The sequence below is a fragment of the Anomaloglossus baeobatrachus genome, chromosome 1, assembly GCF_048569485.1.
Source record: "Anomaloglossus baeobatrachus isolate aAnoBae1 chromosome 1, aAnoBae1.hap1, whole genome shotgun sequence".
Lineage (NCBI taxonomy): Eukaryota > Metazoa > Chordata > Amphibia > Anura > Aromobatidae > Anomaloglossus > Anomaloglossus baeobatrachus.
Genome location: NC_134353.1, coordinates 192,561,299 through 192,582,599, shown reverse-complemented (window position 1 = coordinate 192,582,599; position 21,301 = coordinate 192,561,299). Strand labels below are relative to the sequence as shown.

The 21,301-nt window shown below is 44.3% G+C and overlaps 1 protein-coding gene across 1 annotated transcript in view; it reads left to right on the top strand.

The window, feature by feature from the left end:
• The window catches only part of RXFP1 (relaxin family peptide receptor 1), a 492,164-nt gene that overhangs the window by 258,672 nt on the left and 212,191 nt on the right, over positions 1-21,301 (top strand). The gene's annotated exons all lie outside the window — the stretch shown is intronic.

Here is a 21,301-nt window from a genome sequence, read left to right as displayed (position 1 = left end):
TGTTTATTATTATTTATATTTTCATTCATTTCACTTTTATGTGTTTTATTTCTCTTCCTGCCTCTGCTTCTTCTCTGCCTTCTCTTTTTCTCATAGGTATCTTGTTTGCAGCATGTTGACCCGAGGCACTTTTATTGTTACTACTAAGGCCATGTCCCCATGGGAAATTAAAGCTGCGGATTTATCTGTGGAAAATCTGCAGATTTTCTGGATTTTCCAGATAAATCCGCAGGTTTCAGCATGTACAGACACTCCCCATGTTATCCTATGGGACATGGGGAGTGCTGTGTCCATGCTGCGGATACGTTACGCTGCAGAATATGCTGCGGATGTCCCGCAGCCGCACGTAACTGCATGTCAATTATTTCCGCGGAAATACATGCCAAAAATCCCGGCTCTACACTATGGAGATAGAGGCCGGGATTTCCGCAGGTAAGCCGAACAAATGCCTGCAGGTTTACCACAGCTAGTTCGCTGTACTATGCAGCTAAAAATAGCTGCGGATTCCGTCGATAAGCTGCGGGAAACCTGCAGATGTACCTGCGGATATACCCGCAGGTACAAACTCCTGTGGGCACATAGCTTTATGGCTACTAGAACCACCGGAACCTGGGAGTCAGTGCTGTATAGGCAGATTATGCTACATGTGGCCGATGATTGAAACCAAGAAGAAAGAGTCTTTCATTTTGCCAGATAGCAGATGTACCCACACAAGCCATATTATGAAAATATAATTATTTTATTATAAATGCTGTAGGGGAATCAATTGTAGGCATACATAAATAAATATAGGACCAAGGGAATGGTGCTGGAGGGGAAAACCCCACGTGTCCCAGGCATTCATTCAGGAGAACAAGTCTCTACTGAGTAACGGCAGTCATACCATAATTAATAACACCAGGCAGACAAAGCTCAAAAAGAGTAAAGCTGGCCAAAGAGGCCAAAAACAGATAATAGCCAAGGGCAGAGCGACCTACCAGGAGAATATGACGCCGAGGGCCAGGGTAACACGTGGGGACCAACGTCCCAACACGTGTTTCGCTCCGTGTGCTTCGTCGGGGGACGACTAAAAATAGTGCAGGAGTAAATCTTATATAGGGTAAGACCCCAATCGACAAACGCCCCCTCATTAGGTTAATCATAAAAACCGGGGTATAGCGAACCGCGCCGCACTGGATCCTCAGCAGCGGAAGCCGGAGGGAAGAAAACTTCCTGTGACGTCACAGCACTTCCGGAATTCCGCTGCTAAGGACGCCAACCGCGGCCGCGTCAGGAGGTAAAGACTAACACGTCATCGGGTGAGTCCGCCTTAGTAAAAGGCGCCAGACCATCCATTTATAAACAGGGCAAAAAATGCCCACAGTTGTAAGAAGGACGGGAGGTCAGTTATAAGAACCTTCCGCAAAAAAGTCGCGATATACCCTAGTAAGAATAGATAGATAAAAAAGGGACGTAAAATAAGCAGAAGATGCGTGAAGAGACAGGGAGGAGAATGATACCGGCCACTCTCACATATTCACAACCACATATGCAGCGATAATATATATAAATAATGCGCATACATGCATAAACAATGAGAATACATATTCAGAAATAAGGCGTCACATATATAATGACCACATGTATACATAGATAGAAATATATCCGTTACATAATTGTGGTAAGACATGTATATATTTAAATTGTGGTAAGACATGAATATATTTAAATTGATCCGACGTCACGGACACTCCATGTCTAAATAAGGTTGGTAAAAAATTGACATCTTCCGCAGGAGGTGTCCCAAGACTGTAGGGGCTTAAGACATAGGAGGGGTAGGACCCAGGCTAAAGAAAACAAAAAAACACTGTTAAAATTGAGAAAACAGAACCGCACAAAAGGACCAATTATCCTATTGATACCAAGTCTAAAACTCATAAATACAACTGCCAAGGGGTAGCAATTACCATTAAAGGCCAGCATATCAAGGTCCAAGACTCCGGACAACAAAAAAGCCGGAAGTTACAATGGTAATTATTATCCAGGACAAACAACGGATTACAAGAAAGGGACAAAAGTGAGACGTTCATTAAGTCCTCTTGGGGACATGGTACCGAGTGTAAAAATCCATCGGCACTCCACCTGTGCAAGACGTTTTTTCAAATCTCCACCACGGATACCAAGATGCACCCGGTCAATCCCACGAACCTTCAGGGAGATTGGATCACAATTGTGAAACTCCCTGAAGTGACGGGGGATTGTCTTGAGAGTCTCCGGGTTGGTAACCTCTTTGGCGGCCACAATATCACGTACATGTTCTCTCGTACGGATGCGAAGTTCCCGAGAGGTTAATCCGATGTATATTTTGTCACAACCACATGTAGCGTAATATATTACGCCAGATGTGTTGCAAGAAATATAGACTCGGATCGAATACTCTCTCAGGCCGTCAGCAGAGCAAAATGTAGTGGCCCTAACGATGTTCTTGCATCCCCGACAACTGCCACATGGGTAGCAGCCAACTCGTTGTGGGCCACATCCGAAAAGAGGGGAGTCCTCGCCACATAGTGGCTGTGAACCAACAAATCCTTAAGACTCCTACCTCTTCTCGCTGTCATCATGGGGCGGTCAGGCAGATATCCCTCAAGGGAAGGCTCCGTTTGAAGGATTGCCCAATGCTTATTAAGGACCCCCCTTATCTGCTCCCACTGTCGACAGTAGGTGGAGATAAACCTAGCCACACAACCAGTTGGCTTCACCGTTGGAGCTCTTCCGGACAGTAATTGATCGCGATTAGAGGACTTGGCCCGCTGGTATCCACGTTTGATGGATCTATTACTGTATCCCCTGCTTATAAATCTCTCCCTCATATCACTAGATTCAGTCTCAAAGGCATTACCCGAGGAGCATAATCTACGCAACCGCAGGAATTGGCCAGTAGGAATGGCATCCACCGTTGACCTAGGGTGTCCCGAAGTGGCATGGAGGAGGGAATTAACCGCGGTGGACTTACGGAAGATGGTAGTGGACACTGCTCCGCCCAGCTCTATAGATATCTTGATGTCTAAAAAGTCAATGGATCTCTGTCCGATCTGATGGGTCAAGAAGATGTTCCGGTCGTTGGAGTTGAGTCGACGCACAAAATCCTCCAGTTCAGGGCCGGTTCCTCCCCAGACGACAAGGATGTCGTCTATATAGCGGAGCCAGCACTGCGCATGGGAGCTCGCCGGCACGCCGCCCCCGAAAACCTCCCTCTCCCAAAAACTGAGAAAGAGGTTTGCGTAGGACGGCGCGCAAGCCGCCCCCATCGCAGTGCCGCGCCGCTGGAGGAAGAACCGGTCCCGAAAAACGAAGAAATTGTGCGTCAACACAAACTCCAACAACTCCATAATCAGACCGGACAGAGATTGATCCAAATTACTAGAGTCCAAAAAGAACTGGGCGGCCATAAGTCCATCGCGGTGATCGATACTAGAGTAGAGGGCCTCAACATCCATGGTCACCAGTGATACCCCCTCCTCCAAGGTCAGACCCTCTAGTCTCCTAAGAACGTCTGAAGTGTCCCTGACATGGGAGGGCAATGTCTCCACAAGTGGGTGCAAATAATGTTCGATAAATTTGCAAGTAACATCACAAAGCCCCCCCATGCCAGAGACAATAGGACGTCCAGGAGGTACCTTCGGGTTTTTATGGACCTTGGGGAGGAGGTAAAACGTTGGAACCACTGGAGTTTTGACTAAGAGACCCTCGTAGATTTTCTTCGGGATAATTCCCTCCTCAAAAGCCCGTAATAGAATCACCTCTAGGTCATTGGTGTAGCCACGTATAGGATTATGGTGGAGAGATTCATAAGCATCTCGATCTCTTAGTTGCCGCCATGCCTCCCTCTCATATAATTCCACTGGCCATATTACCACATTACCGCCTTTGTCGGCGGGTTTGACAACCACATCCTCAAGAGACTGAAGTTCTCTGAGTGCGGATTGTTGCTGTCTTGTCAAGTTATTATTACCGCCCTTAAAAGAAATACGTCGTATGTCTCTTGTAACCAATTCCCCAAAGATTTGAATCGGGGGACATAATGACAGAGGCGGAAATGTGGTAGATCTTAATGTGGTGTGTTGTGGAAAATTACCTGGTGGGTGGTGGGTGGACTCTGCCTCCAGTTCCTCCAGGGTGGCAATAGCCTCCTCTTCAAGAGTGGACAGTGAAGATACATCTGAGGTTTTCCTATGGTGTAATTTATGTAGCACCAATTTCCGTAGAAATAGGTGAAGATCTTTAATCACTACAAAAAGATTAAAATTAGCCTCTGGCACAAATGAAAGTCCTAGTTTCAGGACTTCAATCTGAGAGGGAGTAAGGACATGTTTAGAAAGATTAATTACCTCTAGATGCTGATCCGTCCCTTTCTTCTGAGCTGGAGGAAGAGTCCCACGTCCACCACCCAAACTAGGACCTTGTCTGTTACGGACATTGGTGGCTCTAGTATTGGGTCTTATGTTCCGTGTTTTGTCAGATGTAGACTCCTCATCTAGTGAGGAGAGTGATGATGCTGATACTGACGTCATAGAGAGATGGTGTTTCTTTCTAGGTTGTGACACCCCTCTCCACCGAAATACTTGGCCGTTTTTATAATCCATAACATCCCGTTGGTACTTTTTTGTTTTGGTGTTCAGGATTTCTTTCTCCCATTTGGAGAACTCCTTATCCAAAGATTCATGGTACTTGGACAACTCCTCAGGGGTCAGCTCCGAGGAAAGGAGGGCCTGGGTCTCCCCTATCTCCGTCTCTAACTCACAGATAGATTTCTCATTTAATTCTATGAGTAGCCGCATGAAGACTTTAGAACAGCCTGCCGCGGCCACCTCCCATTGAGTTTTAATATTCTCATCAGAGACAGTAAAGGAGGGAAAGACCCTGACCCTCAATCCCCTCGGAACCAGCCCTCTGTCCAAATACCTCTTCATAAAGGCCACGTTCCACCAAAGGCGTGTTTTTCTATTGAGCATAGACTTTAGATTGTTCATATGTTCCAGGGCGGTTCTGGAACTCAAAGATGGTAAATCATCCCCGCCAACTTCAAACACCCGGTCCAATTGTGTCTTTGTAAATAAGGTTAGAGGAATATTTTAGGCAAAACTGATACATTTAACAATGCCTTCTGCAGTGTATGACATGTCATATAGTCCCATATCCCTTTAGACCCTGCACTGTACATAATCTCAAATGGACCTGCCTGGTAACAAGCTGCATTATAAAAAAGAAGAAAGGTGTACTTAATTGTTCTTTGTATACTTAGTTAATTCAATATATTCAATATAACAGTTTTGACATTTTTCTTCTATTCAGCTGCATTGAGAAAATAAGTGGTGTTATATCAATTAATTTTTTTCATTAAGAATAATTACCGTATTTTTCGCTTTATAAGACGCACCGGATTATAAGACGCACCCCCAAATTTGGTGAAGGAATAGAGAATTTTTTTTAATAAATGGGGTCCGTCTAATAATGCCAGTGTCTGTCTAACAAATCATATAGAGTATATGTCCCTCATAGCCCCCATCCTAAAATTAGCCCCCTTAATCTGGATATGGCCACCTTATATTGAATATAGCCCCCTTGGGCTGGCACACGTCCCCCAGTGATGCAACATGTCCCCTATGGCTGTCACGCTGCCCCCTGTGGCTGGCACAAACTGGCCCCCTGTGGCTGGCACACACGCTACCCCCTGTGGCTGGCACACACGCTGCCCCCTGTGGCTGTCACACACGCTGCCCCCTGTGGCTGTCACACACGCTGCCCCCTGTGGCTGGCACACACACTGCCCTCTGTGGCTGGCACACACGCTGGCCCCTGTGGCTGGCACAAACTGGCCCCCTGTGGCTGGCACACACGCTACCCCCTGTGGCTGGCACACACTCTGCCCCCTGTGGTTGTCACACACGCTGCCCCCTGTGGCTGGCACACACGCTGCCCCCTGTGGCTGGCACACACGCTGGCCCCTGTGGCTGGCACACACCCTGGCCCCTGTGGCTGGCACACACCCTGGCCCCTGTGGCTGGCACACACCCTGGCCCCTGTGGCTGGCACACACCCTGGCCCCTGTGGCTGGCACACACGCTGCCCCGTGGCTGGCACACACGCTGCCCCCTGTGGCTGTCAAACACGCTGCCCCCTGTGGCTGTCACGCACGCTGCCCCCTGTGGCTGTCACACACGCTGCCCCCTGTGGCTGTCACACACGCAGCCCCCTGTGGCTGTCACACACGCTGCCCCCTGTGGCTGTCACACACGCTGCCCCCTGTGGCTGTCACACACGCTGCCCCCTGTGGCTGGCACACACGCTGGCCCCTGTGGCTGGCACACACGCTGGCCCCTGTGGCTGGCACACACGCTGGCCCCTGTGGCCGGCACACACGCTGGCCCCTGTGGCTGGCACACTTGCTGGCCCCTGTGGCTGGCACACACCCTGGCCCCTGTGGCCGGCACACACGCTGCCCCCTGTGGCTGTCACACACGCTGCCCCCTGTGGCTGGCACACACGCTGGCCCCTGTGGCTGGCACACACGCTGGCCCCTGTGGCTGGCACACACGCTGGCCCCTGTGGCTGGCACACACGCTGGCCCCTGTGGCCGGCACACACGCTGGCCCCTGTGGCTGGCACACTTGCTGGCCCCTGTGGCTGGCACACACCCTGGCCCCTGTGGCCGGCACACACGCTGGCCCCTGTGGCTGGCACACTTGCTGGCCCCTGTGGCTGGCACACACCCTGGCCCCTGTGGCTAGCACACACCCTGGCCCCTGTGGCTGGCACACACGCTGCCCCATGCTGCTGCTTTTAGTAAAATAAACTCTTTCCTTACCTTCTCCAGCGCTGTGCTCCCTCGTGTACCCCTCCTCGGGGTTGAACTCCGGCCTCCTGCATTTCCTGGTTCACAGTCCCCGTCATGTGATCGGCACAGCAGTGTGTTATCTCTGCATGCCTGATCATAGCGGCAGGAGGGAGACGGCAGATGCTGGAGGAGGTGAGTAACGAGTTTATTATTTTACTATGGGTAGCAGCATGGGGGCCATAGATAACACAGGGGGAGGGGGCATTTGTGAGCAAAGGGAAGCACGGGCAGATATAATATGCACAGCTCCCCCAGCCCATCACCGCGGTGCAATTTCAGCACCACAGGGGTGGACAGCAGCTGTGCATATTATATGAGCGGGTGCAGGAGATCAAACGCTGCCGCCCTCAGCTTCACAAGTCTATACCAGCCTCCACCAGCTCCCCCAGCACCGCTCCAGAGCGGCCCCACCTCCCCTGGACCCTGCAGTATATAATCCGTATATTCGGTTTATAAGACGCACCCCCTACTTTCCCCCAAAATTTGGGGGAACAAAAGTGCGTCTTATAAAGCGAAAAATACGGTAGTACTTTTACAGCTTTTCCATTTTGACATTACAAGCTGCTCTGTACATATTCTTGAAAACTCTTAATCTACTGACGATATATTTAGAGCCTTTTTTACATTTCTCTAGTATGCCTTCAAACTTACCTGTCTCTACTTCAATGCAAAACAGTGGCATGGAAAAAATTAGTACCCCAAATTACTGTTATTGTGAACAGTTAAACAAGTTGAAAATGAAATGATCTCTACAAGATATAAAGTTAGAGATAACACATTTTCTTTATGTTTTAGGCAAATCAAATACAATTATTTTAATCTCTTACATTTTTAAATTAACAAAAAGGCAAATGAGCAGATGCAAACGTTTGGGCACCCTGCACGGTTAGTAGCACCCCATTGACAAGTGTTACAGTTGTAAAAAATGTTTTTTGTATCCAGCCAAGAGGCTTTCAATTTTTCTTTGAGGGATTTTCATCAATTCGTCCTTGGAAAAGTCTTCCAGTTCTGTGAGATTCCTGGCTCGTCTTGCATGCACTGCTCTTTTGTGGTCTAGTCCCAGATTTTCAATGATGTTCAGAACAGTACACTGTGAGGGCCATTGTAAGACCTTCAATTTGCGCCTTTTGAGGTGAAATATTGTAGTTTTTTGACGTGTGTATTGAATCATTATCCATTTGTAAAAGTCATCATCTTTTCAATTTCAACTTTTTTACAGATGGTGTTATGTTTGCATGAAGAATATGTTGAAATTTAATTGAATCCATTCTTCCCTCTAATTGGGAAATGTTCCCTGTGCCATTGGCTTTAACACAACCCCAAAGTATGATTGATCCACCCCCATGCTTAATGGTTTCCAACATGTTCTTTTCCTGAAGTTCTGTGCCCATTTTTCTCCACATATATCTTTGATCATTGTGGCGAAAGATTTCTCCACACAAAGAAAGATACTATTTTAATCTCATTGATCCAGAAACGTCTTTCCAAAATGCATCAGGCTTGTTTAGATGTTCTTTTGCATACTTCTTAGGGGTGCTTCACACATAGCGAGATCGCTACCGAAATCGCTGCTACGGCATGGTTTTGGTGACGCAACAGTGACCTCATTAGCGATTTCGCTGTGTGTGACACTGAGCAGCGCTCTGGCCCCTGCTGCGAGATCGCTGCTCGTTACACACAGCCCTGGTTCGTTTTCTTCAAAGGCGCTCTCCCGCTGTGACACACAGATCGCTGTGTGTGACAGCGAGAGAGCGATGAAATGAAGCGAGCAGGGAGCAGGAGCCGGCATCTGGCAGCTGCGGTAAGCTGTAACCAGGGTAAACATCGGGTAACCAAGGTGGTTACCCGATATTTACCTTAGTTGTCAGCCTCCGCAGCTCTCACGCTGCCTGTGCTGCCAGCTCCGGCTCTCTGCACATGTAGCTGCAGTACACATCGGGTTAATTAACCCGATGTGTACTGTAGCTAGGAAAGCAAGGAGCCAGCGCTAAGCAGTGTGCGCGGCTCCCTGCTCTCTGCACATGTAGTGACATTATGATCGCTGCTGCGTCGCTGTGTTTGACAGCTAAGCAGCGATCATAACAGCGACTTACCAGAAAATGGTGACGTAACAGCGACGTCGATGTCGCTATGTGTGAAGCACCCCTAACCCTAAATTTTATGGTGAGGATGAAGGAAAGGTTTTCTTGTGATGACTCTTCCATGAAGGCTATATTTGTGCAGGAGTCTATGAACAGTAGAACAATGTACCACAACTCCAGAGTCTGCTAAATTTTCCTGAAGGTTTTTTGAAGCCAAGCTAGGGTTCTGATTTTTGTTTCTAGCAATCATACGAGCAGCTCTCACAGAAATTAGTTGTAAGAAGGTAGAAGTGAAAAAGAGGATAGCTTGTAAAATCCTAAACACATGTGAAAGTCCACAATAGACTACCTCAGAAGGTGCAAGCTGAAGGTTTTGCAATGACCCTCACCGTCACCTGATCTGAACATTATTGAAAATATGTGGCTAGCCCTCAAAGAGCAGTGCATGCAAGATGACCCAGGAATCTCACAGAACTGGAAGACTTTTCCAAGGAAGAATGGATGTAAATCTCTCAAACAAGAACTGAAAGATTCTTGGCTTGCTACAAAAAGCGTTTACAAGCAGGGATACTTACCAAAGGGTGTGATACGAGGTACTAACCCAAACTCTTGCATCTGTCCATTTTCCTTTTTTGTTAATTTAAAAATGTAAAGGATGAAAATATTAAAAAAATTGCCTAAAATACAACATAAATGTGTCGTCTTTAACTTTATGCCTTTTAAAGATAATTTAATCTTCAACTTGCTTAACTGCTCACAATAACAGTAATTTTGACCAGAGATGAGTAGACTTTTACATGCCAATGTATATACCTTAAACATTTAGAATGTATCAAAGTTAAAAGCTTTTGGGGACTTTGAATATTCTAAGCATTCAAGCCGACTGAAGCCAATTTTCCCACATCCACCAAAGCCACTGGTTGCTGCGTAGTACTATCCATGTTGTTATTTATGTCATGTTGTAATATATGAGTCACATCTAGGCAACGGATATTGTTTTCTTTTAAGTACTACATGTAAAAGTTTTGTGTGTATCATTTTCTGCACTGCCTGATAACTATAAATGTAGTATTCTAATACAATGATATATCCAGGACTGCAAAGAAAGGGGAATACAAAAATTAAGTGCAAATTTAGTGCCGAGACTAAACTCTATCTACCATGAAAGGATCTGCCTTTTTGCAAAAGAAGTAATCAATTGATGTTTACTGATTTTAAAACAGCTGCAAGATATGAAATGTGGTGACATTAGTAGCTTTCAAGTGCCAGGTAAAATGATATGATAATGACATCAATCCGGAATATTCTATCCCTTCTCTTATCGTTCATAGCCAGCTTTTCTCAGATTCTGGTTTCAAAACTAAATGTGTCTGGGTCACAAACAGACAGTCACAGTACGGAAAAGGGAGAAAATCAAACTGTTATTTGGTGTATAGAAAGAAAATGTATTTCAAGCAAAAAGGAATTACGGAATGCTTTTTATCTTACAATGTAATTTTTGTTATGGAGAAATATAGCTTTGACAGAAGGTGTCGCTTTCATACAATGCTCAATAATAATGGGCCGCGTGTAAGAAATAAATTAGAATTGGTGACCTCTTTTCTTACAAGTAATCTTCCACAGACAGGACATTGAGGAGGGAAGATTACATAACAAACATACGGGTCCAACCCAGTCTCTATACTTATACTCAGCATTCTCCAGATCTGCATCCTTTTGTACAGAAAATCACATTTTTAGTTTCATCCCCTACTACTCACTGGGTCCTTAAGGCCATAACAGGCTGCATCATTGCAGGGTTTAATATGTAAACCACAAGATGAACACAAGAGGTAGATGTCCAGAAAGCAACCACATATGAGGGCAATTTATTAAAGGGGACCTGTCACCTACTTACCTACAGGGTGGACAAATCCAATGGGCGTCACTAGCCTTGACCCAGTTTCTCCTCTATCCTTGTGATTGTCATCCTCCTTCTTGCTTCGTGTGGATGATGTGTCCACATAATGTCCTCCATTGCACTTCTGCGCATGCGGACTTCTCTCTATCCTGCAAAGGGCAGCTCAAATGATTGTGGTGCACAAGTATGGGTGGTCTTTGACCTTTCCCCGTGTTTGTGCATTACAGTACTTTGTTATGTCCGCAGCAGGGCAGAGAGAAGTGTGCCTGCTCAAGAACACAATGGAGGACACTGTGTGGATGTCATAGGACGCGTCATCGACACGAAGCAGAGAAAGAGGACAGCGATCCCAAGGATAGAGGAGGCGCCAGGTCAAGACCAGCGATGCCTTTCAGACTGCACCAGACCACCCCGCAGGTGAGTAGGTGACAGGTTCCCTTTAAAGACTTTATTACAGAATATTTTAGTACTACTGTTTTGCACCAAATGTGCAACATTTTATGTTTTACACTGTTCACGCCATTTTAAAAAAGCATTCGAGGAAACAGAGTAAGGTTTATCTAAAATATTGTATATTTGCTTCCCTGGCACACATGATGATGCAACAAATGTATTAAGAGGTGCGCTTCTTCATAAATTTGTTACATTTTACTCCAGCAAGCTTTTAATTAAAACTAAATGTCCCACATTATGAGCTACTATGCACTGAACAAACTTTGCAAACTAAAACTTCTAACCAAGAATCAATGCCAATTTTAGATAAAGGGTGGCCGAGGAAAAAAATAAAAGTGGTTCTGCAAATGCTAACATATTGTACAATTCAGACAGAAACATTTAGGGCTCATGCGCACATAACTGCTGAATATTCTGTAGCGATTTGACAGCACATGTGCGCTTCAAATTGCTGCAGAAACACTGCATAATGGATGCAGTTTTTTTTGTAGCAAATAGCCGATTTAAAAAAGCTATAAAAATGCAGATATAAAAATTATTGGCGCATTTGCTGCGTTTTTTAGTTTTTGCAGCGTTTATGCTTGCTTTTTTCTTTGTGTTTTTAGACAACAGTGAAAGTTATAGAGATAAATTATAAAAAACTATTCGGCCCCAGTGTCAATATGAGTGTCAAATGCCTGGGGGTCCCTGGGGCCCATTCATATGGTAACGATTTTGATGCATTGGTTACAGGTGTATTACACATATAATGGTTATGTGTGGTTATTATTTGATTTTACACCTCGGTCTACTCATTTGTTTGCACTGGCTTAGTTCTCCCTGTGTAAGACTCCCATACTTTTACACCTTGGAGAAATTATTCCCACACACAGTCTGTTTACTTTCTTTAATCTTTATATACAGTCATATGAAAAAGTTTGGGCACCCCTATTAATGTTAACCTTTTTTCTTTATAACAATTTGGGTTTTTGCAACAGCTGTTTCAGTTTCATATATCTAATAACTGATGGACTGAGTAATATTTCTGGATTGAAAAGAGGTTTATTGTACTAACAGAAAATTTGCAATCCGCATTTAAACAAAATTTGACCAGTGCAAAAGTATGGGCACCTCAACATAAAAGTGACATTAATATTTTGTAGATCCTGCTTTTGCAAAAATAACAGCCTCTAGTCACTTCCTGTAGCTTTAATGAGTTCCTGGATCCTGGATGAAGGTATATTTGACCATTCCTGTTTACAAAACAATTCCAGTTCAGTTAAGTTTGATGGTCGCCGAGCATGGACAGCATGCTTCAAATCATCCCACAGATGTTCAATGATATTCAGGTCTGGGGACTGGGATGGCCATTCCAGAACATTGTAATTGTTCCTCTGCATGAATGCCTGAGTAGATTTGGAGCGATGTTTTGGATTATTGGCTTGCTGAAATATCCATCCCATGCGTAACTTCTACTTCGTCTCTGATTCTTGCACATTATTGTCAAGAATCTGCTGATAATGAGTTGAATCCATGTGACCCTCAACTTTAACAAGATTCCCGGTGCTGGCATTGGCCACACAGCCCCAAAGCCACCAAATTTTACTGTGGGTAGCAAGTGCTTTTCCTGGAATGCCGTGTTTTTTTGCCTCCATGCATAACGCCTTTTTGTATGACCAAACAACTCAATCTTTGTTTCATCAGTCCACAGGACCTTCTTCCAAAATGGAACTGGCTTGTCCAAATCTGCTTTTGCATACCTCAGGCGACTCTGTTTGTGGCGTGCTTGCAGAAACGGCTTCTTTCACATCACTCTCCCATACAGCTTCTCCTTGTGCAACGTGTGCTGTATTGTTGACCGATGCACATTGACACCATCTGCAGCAAGATGAAGCTGCAGGTCTTTGGAGGTGGTCTGTGGATTGTCCTTGACTGTTCTCACCATTCTTCTTCTCTGCCTCTCTGATATTTTTCTTGGCCTGTCACTTCTGGGCTTAACAACTGTACCTGTGTTCTTCCATTTCCTTACTATGTTCCTCACAGTGGAAACTGGCAGTTTAAATCTCTGAGACAACTTTTTGTATCCTTCCCCTGAACAACTATGTTGAATAATCTTTGTTTTCAGATCATTTGAGAGTTGTTTTGAGGAGCCCATGATGCTACTCTTCATAGGAGATTCAAATAGGAGAACAACTTGCAAGTGGCCACCTTAAATACCTTTTCTCATGATTGGATACACTTGCCTATGAAGTTCAAAGCTCAATGAGGTTACAAAACCAATTTAGTGCTTTAGTAAGTCAGTAAAAAGTAGTTAGGAGTGTTCAAATCAAGAAATTGATAAGGGTGCCCATACTATTGCACCGGTCAAATCTTGTTTAAATGCGGAGTGTACATTTTCTGTTAGGACAATAAACCTCATTTCAATCCAGAAATATTACTCAGTCCATCAGTTATTAGATATATGAAACTGAAATAGCAGCTACAAAAACCCAAATTGTTATAAAGAAAAAAGTTTAACATTAATAGGGGTGCCCAAACTTTTTCATATGACTGTATACATGTTTACATATTTAACCTATGCATCACTACCATCCATTATTTAATATTATATTATATTTATTATGGTTTGATTCAAACATTTGTATCTTATGCCCTGGGTGTGTTTTTTTGCATACTACACATTCCCCTATTTTCTCCTTTTAAATTGTTTTAATATGTATATGCCTTTGAGTTGTTGTAACAATAAAGGATTTATACATTAATGATTGGAGAAGGGATTCCTTTTATTTCTGTTGGACCTATAAAGATAGATAATAAATAGAAATAGATAGATATAGATAGAGAGACAGACATATAATAACATTAAACCCTATGGATATTCCCAGCCTGATAGTATCAGCTCACAAGCTGTCTGTGTTACCTTTATTGGTTATCAAAACTAGGGGGGAACCCACGTAATTTTTTTCTTTTTTATTGATCTATTTCTAAAAAGCTGTCCAATAAGCTTCACAGGTCTCAATTTTATTATATGTAGGGGGGGTTGGGTACTTACATGTCTATATTTCTATGTCTGTTTATATGTCTGTATCTGTGTCTATATCTGTTTGCCTCTGTCTATCTTTCTCTATAGCAATGATTGATGTCCAAAAACAGTAGAAAACGCAGGTGAAAAACACATGCAAAAATAAATATAAAATGAGTCAAAATGTGCATTTTTGCAGCTGTGTTTTCCCTGCTAAGAGATGCTGAAATGGTGCAGAAACGTATGCACATACGCTTAAGTGCATTTGCACAAACTAATTTCACACTGTTAAACAAGCATTGATCAAATATAAGCCTTTTTACACAGGCTGATGAAGAATGATGGAAACAACAAATGTCCTGTTTACACTGGGCGATGTGCTGCCAAAAATAATATTTTTTGTTGTGGCATAAACAAATAAATTCCTTGATGAATCAACATCTTTATCTTCTCTTAGGCGAACCATTCTCTACACAGCCAGTATCTTGAAATTTTGGATACTACAACACACACATTCTTTGCTACACATTGTATGGTACACACACACGCACTCCTTGTTACACACACACGCACTCCTTGTTACACACATGTACAGAGGGAATAAAGAAAAAATGAAGGAAATAAACGCACATCAAGGGAACTTACACACCACTCAAAGTACCATTCTACAGGTCACCAAGAACTGGATCGCCACAAAAGAACAGAATCCCTGGAGCTATGCTGAAGCTATTATTGGCTCAGAGAAACAGACTCCCATCTCTTAAATAGGAAGGAGATGGCCGTGGGTGGTAATCAACAACCTGAGCTCCAGGAGCTGCACATCAATCCACAGGAATTAACTCCTGCAGGACTGGGGAGAAATGTAAATGAATCAGCCGACACCCAGCTCTGACTGATCAACTAGGAGACATCAGATTGCCTGTCAGACTCTACAATGTGAACAGAATCTGACACCGTCGTTGCACTCCGTGAGTGTGGAGCCAAACACCACATGACACATCATTTATATGGTGACCAAAATGTTTCCTGGTCACCAAGTTTAAACCTGAAATAGGCCTGATAAGCTTTAAGTACAAAATCACATATACTTGTCCTATAGGTGTAAAACAATCACAAATGTGAAAGAATATGACCATTCCTGCATCATCCACAAATGGTTTAAGTATTGGATGACATATACAACCAAAACCTTTTTAGCAGAGTTAGGCCCCCTTCCCACGTCAGTGATTCTGGTACATATGTGCTTTTTTTTATACGTACCAGAATCACTGACATATGCAGACTCATTATAATCAATGGGTCTGCTCACACATCAGTGATTTTTCACTGAACGTGTCTCCGTGCAGCGTACACCTGTGGCCGTGTTTCTGCACTGAGACATGTCAGTTTTTTTCTGGCATCACTGATGACCCACGGACCACACTATGGTGTGATCCGTGAAACACGTACCAGAAAATCATGGACATATTAAATATTAAGTATTTTCAACTTACCTTGCCTGCGATTCACTCTGCAGCCTCCACTCTCGGCAGCTCCTGCCTGGCTCATGAATATTCATGAGAGCAGGAACAGCCGACCAGAAAGTATCTGCTGAGAGCGGTGGGTGGACGCTGCAGACCCGAGGAATTCAGCACCATGGACAGGAGGAGTGAAGGCATGTGAGTAATGTCCATATGCAATCACGGGTCACGGATTGCACATGGACAACCCACGTGTGCCGTGAATCACGGAACACGGAGGGACATGTGCATGTTTTACACGTCAGTGAAGAATGACAGTGTTTTTCACTGACGTGTGAAACGGGCCTTAAAGGCGTGGTCTGAAGGATGAATACATTTTCATCTAAATCCCTATCTGTAGCTGAAATAAGTATTGAATGTATTTACCAATTTTCAAAGTAAATATATTTCTAATGGTGCTATTGACATGAAATTCTTACCAAATGTCAATAACAACCCATCCAATCCACACAGGCAAAGTAATCATTGATGTCCATAAATAATGTGTAAAAATGAGGAATGTACCTGGAGGTATACCATAAATTAAGTTACGTGTAATAATGAGAAATTTACCCCGTGGTATACCTATTGCATATTCAGCACTTCTTTTTTCATATTCACCATATCTAAATAATATAATTAAAATTATAAATAAATTTACGTTATTACAATAATAATTTCCTAGTAGTGATGGGTGGACCTGGATTGTAAAAGTCCAGGTCCGCGCAGTTTGAAATATACCCAAGTGCTGGTCCCGAAACTTTCAGGGAATTCCAGGTATTGATCCAGATCTGGCAATTCATGAAATAAAAAAATAAAGGAAAAATAAAGAAAATAAGAATAAAGTGAGCACGCTATACTTACAGAGGCTTCGTGCAGCTGCAACTGCTTCCACGGCTGCTCATTCGCTTCCGTGGCCGCTCATTATCCTTCATTACATATGCACCACTTTCCCCACCCTTCAGCGTTTGTGATTGGTTGCAGTCAGATGCGCCCCCACTTTGAGTGACAGCGTCTCTGACGCTTCCAATTATTGACCCTGTCTGCGGGTCTATAGCATACAGTAAAAATAAATAAATAAATAAAATATTCATTAAATGCGGCAATCTTTTGTGGCTGCAAGCTGCTAGTTTTACCCTGGGGGGCCCAATAACCATGGGTCTCCCCAGCCTGAGAATACCAGCTCCCAGCTGTTGGCTTTATCATAGCTAGGTATCAAAATTGGGGGGGATCACATGTAAGTTTTTAAAATTATTTATTTAAATATTTAAAAAAAAAAAAAAAAGCCGCATGAGGTTCCTCTTGTTTTGAAACACAGTCAAGATAAGCGCACGGCTGGGGGCTGCAGCCAACCAAATAGTTTATTTATTTAGCTATTTAGTTATAATTATACCATGATAGATACATGTAGAGTCTCTGATTAGAAGCAGTCAGCTGACTCACTGCCACTCAGTGTGGGGGTGCATCTGACTGCAACCAATCACAGATGCTGGTGGGCGTGGAAAGCAGTGCATATACATGAAGGATAATGAGTGGCCCTGGAATTGAATGAGAGGCCGCGGGAGCAGTTAGAGCCACCTGGAGGATTGGTAAGTACAGTCCGTTTACTCCAATCCCCCTATCCCTTCTACCATTAATTTTAATCAGCAGATTCTGGTCTCCATAGACTTGTATAGGGACTGTCATCCAGCCAAATAACCGGGATCAATTCCAAGCCGGAACTGGATTTTTTTAATCCGGTTAGGTCCACCAGTTCTGGTTATCTGCAAATCCACCCATCATTATTCCTTAGTAAACATCGTTTTGCTGAGGAACAGACTTAACTGGAGGAAATTGATGTGCTTTTTGGATTCAGCATTCCAAAATTCTTAAAGATCACGTTTCTTTGTAGTCAACAAAATTTATGTTAGAAGAGTTATCAATGCAGTTTCTGGTTTGTTCAGGCAGGTGGCCTGGGCTTTGTAGGTCTACGTTGAGTGGGGGGAATTTGGGAATGGAGGCCTTGTGCAAGTGCTCAATTTGCTTCCCTGACTAAATACAGGCCTGCCTAGAATTTTCACACAACAAATATGGCTGGGAACAGTAGATTGATCTGTCAGTATGATCATTCTGTACAATGGCTATATCTTGTGTGGAATTTCTGAGCACAAATAGTGAGAGTATGTCTCAAGACTGGTGTCTGATATGTAAACTTTGAATAAAAACTGATGCAGCACGTGCCATATTTATTAGGAATTGTATGTCTCCAAGTAAATTGTGCATCTTATGGGCTGTCCATGGAAATTGCTATCTAATATAAAAAGCTGAGTGTGAGTGTGTGTGTGTGTGTGTGTGTGTGTGTATGTCCACTAAAGGAATCCGCACCATTGCATTAAAGATCACGAAATTTTGCACAGCCACCCCATGTGTTGTATAGCAAGGATTTAAAATATAACTTTTAATAAATATAATGATAAAATAAATCAACGTGCAAAGTGAAGTATAATAAAAGGAAGGATCTCACCCAGTTCTTCTCCTGAGGGATCCACACCACTGTATAATCCAAGGCGGGCGGACACCAGACCAATGATGTAAAGCAGGGGATAAACAGTACAGTTACATTACCCCTGTCGTGCCCCTGCAATAGCTTCCGCCCTTACAAGGGCAGCACCCAAGTCAGGATAACTACCCCAATAAATACACAAAACCCCTCCCAACGCGTTTCCCTCTCCGTGTGACCGGAGAGTTCCTCAGGGGAGAAAAAGAAGGTAAAGCCTGCAGTGGCAGGTCAATACATTACACTACTTGCTTTCAGTCAGTGTGTTCACACACCGCTTTAAGTGTATGTGCTAATGGCCAGTGGGACGCTGCATACTGCCAAAACCCCACCTTATATACCTCTCAGTACTCCTGTATCACCTGCAATCAGTGGGAGCACATATTCCAGCAGCCTTATTAATCGATCACCAACTATGAACATAGAAGGATCTGCCCAGATTCTTATCAGGCAGAGCAGGTATACACATCCTCCTGTTCATGCAGGGCGGATCGGAACGATTTCACCCATCCTGCCCATCAAACTTACAGTTCAAGTGGACTCTAATCACTGTGCCCGTGCGATCCGCACTCAATCCATCAGGTCTGGGTTGCCCCGGCGGCCACTAGCGCGCACGCGCGGCTGGATAATATTTCTTCCGCGCTCCAGAGTGGAACGCACACACCGCGCATGCGCGGGAATGTTGCCCGGGCGGCCACTAGTGCGCACGCGCGGCTGGTTCAAAGTTCATCCGCGTTCCAAGGTGGAACGCACATACCGCGCATGCGTGGGTCACACTCTAATATTATTGGCTAATAGGCGATATTTCAGCGTACCACTCTGGAACGCACCAGCCGCACAAGTGCAAACCATAATGGACAACCAAAAGAGATTTTTAAAAACACAAAAAAATAGTATTGTAAGTTAAATCGGTTAGCTATCACTGCCACCACCTGCACCCCACAACCACCATAATAGCTCCCACAAGCCCATGTAGGCTTGTGGGAGCTATTATGGTGGTTGTGGGGTGCAGTGAATTTGCCCCTACAGTTCTTCCAGTGTTTGATGTATTGTTGGGTTTTCCCATCATTTATGTTCTCCCATTTTTGTGCAGTGTTAGTTTGGTTTATGCCGACCCTATATATATTGTTTTCGATCCCTTATTCCCTTATTAATGTGGACATTGTTCAAGTGGCTCCAAAGAATTTACAATATTACTGATTCATGACTAAGAGACTGGTGACTGTGTCATGCTCTTTAGGTGCTATTATTCGTGTTCCCCTACATATTAGGAATTACCAGTGGTGGCAGTGATAGCTAACCGATTTAACTTACAATACTATTTTTTTGTGTTTTTAAAAATCTCTTTTGGTTGTCCATTATGGTTTGCACTTGTGCGGCTGGTGCGTTCCAGAGTGGTACGCTGAAATATCGCCTATTAGCCAATAATATTAGAGTGTGACCCACGCATGCGCGGTATGTGCGTTCCACCTTGGAACGCGGATGAACTTTGAACCAGCCGCGCGTGCGCACTAGTGGCCGCCCGGGCAACATACACGCGATACTTGGAGAGCGTGATCCCGCGCATGCGCGGTGTGTGCGTTCCACTCTGGAGCGCGGAAGAAATATTATCCAGCCGCGCGTGCGCGCTAGTGGCCGCCGGGGCAACCCAGACCTGATGGATTGAGTGCGGATCGCACGGGCACAGTGATTAGAGTCCACTTGAACTGTAAGTTTGATGGGCAGGATGGGTGAAATCGTTCCGATCCGCCCTGCATGAACAGGAGGATGTGTATACCTGCTCTGCCTGATAAGAATCTGGGCAGATCCTTCTATGTTCATAGTTGGTGATCGATTAATAAGGCTGCTGGAATATGTGCTCCCACTGATTGCAGGTGATACAGGAGTACTGAGAGGTATATAAGGTGGGGTTTTGGCAGTATGCAGCGTCCCACTGGCCATTAGCACATACACTTAAAGCGGTGTGTGAACACACTGACTGAAAGCAAGTAGTGTAATGTATTGACCTGCCACTGCAGGCTTTACCTTCTTTTTCTCCCCTGAGGAACTCTCCGGTCACACGGAGAGGGAAACGCGTTGGGAGGGGTTTTGTGTATTTATTGGGGTAGTTATCCTGACTTGGGTGCTGCCCTTGTAAGGGCGGAAGCTATTGCAGGGGCACGACAGGGGTAATGTAACTGTACTGTTTATCCCCTGCTTTACATCATTGGTCTGGTGTCCGCCCGCCTTGGATTATACAGTGGTGTGGATCCCTCAGGAGAAGAACTGGGTGAGATCCTTCCTTTTATTATACTTCACTTTGCACGTTGATTTATTTTATCATTATATTTATTAAAAGTTATATTTTAAATCCTTGCTATACAACATATCATATTTAGGATTTAGGCTACATCTCCCTGCCAGGTGGCAGGTTTGCTTTTCTTACAGCCACCCCATGTGACTCAGGAAACGTCATAGACTATGTTTGGGCGGGAAAATGTAACCCCGCGCTTTACACTTACTCTCCAAAAATCCTGCCTCTATTAAACTGAATAGAGGTGGGAACTACAGGCTATAAATAGCAACTGTCAGTGGTTGCTATAGGAACAAAATAAACTGTTAGTATAAGAAGCTTCTGTTTGAGGTAATATGATGTCGGTGGTGAGATGGATAGAGAGAGACAGAAAAAGACAGACAGACAGACAAAGTAAGAGGCAGCCCTGGAAAGAGACAGAAAGATAGACCACCAAAGAGAGACCTAGAAAGAGACAGCCCTTGAAACAGACAGCCCTGGAAAGAGACAGCCGGGCAAAGAGACAGACGGGCAAAGAGACAGACGGGCAAAGAGAGAAGCAGACAGACACAAACATAGAGACAGACACAGAGATAGAGAGACAGACAGAGAGACAGACAGACAGCGACACAGACAGAGACTGGGAGAGAGACAGAGAGACAGTTACTATCCCGGGCAATGCCGG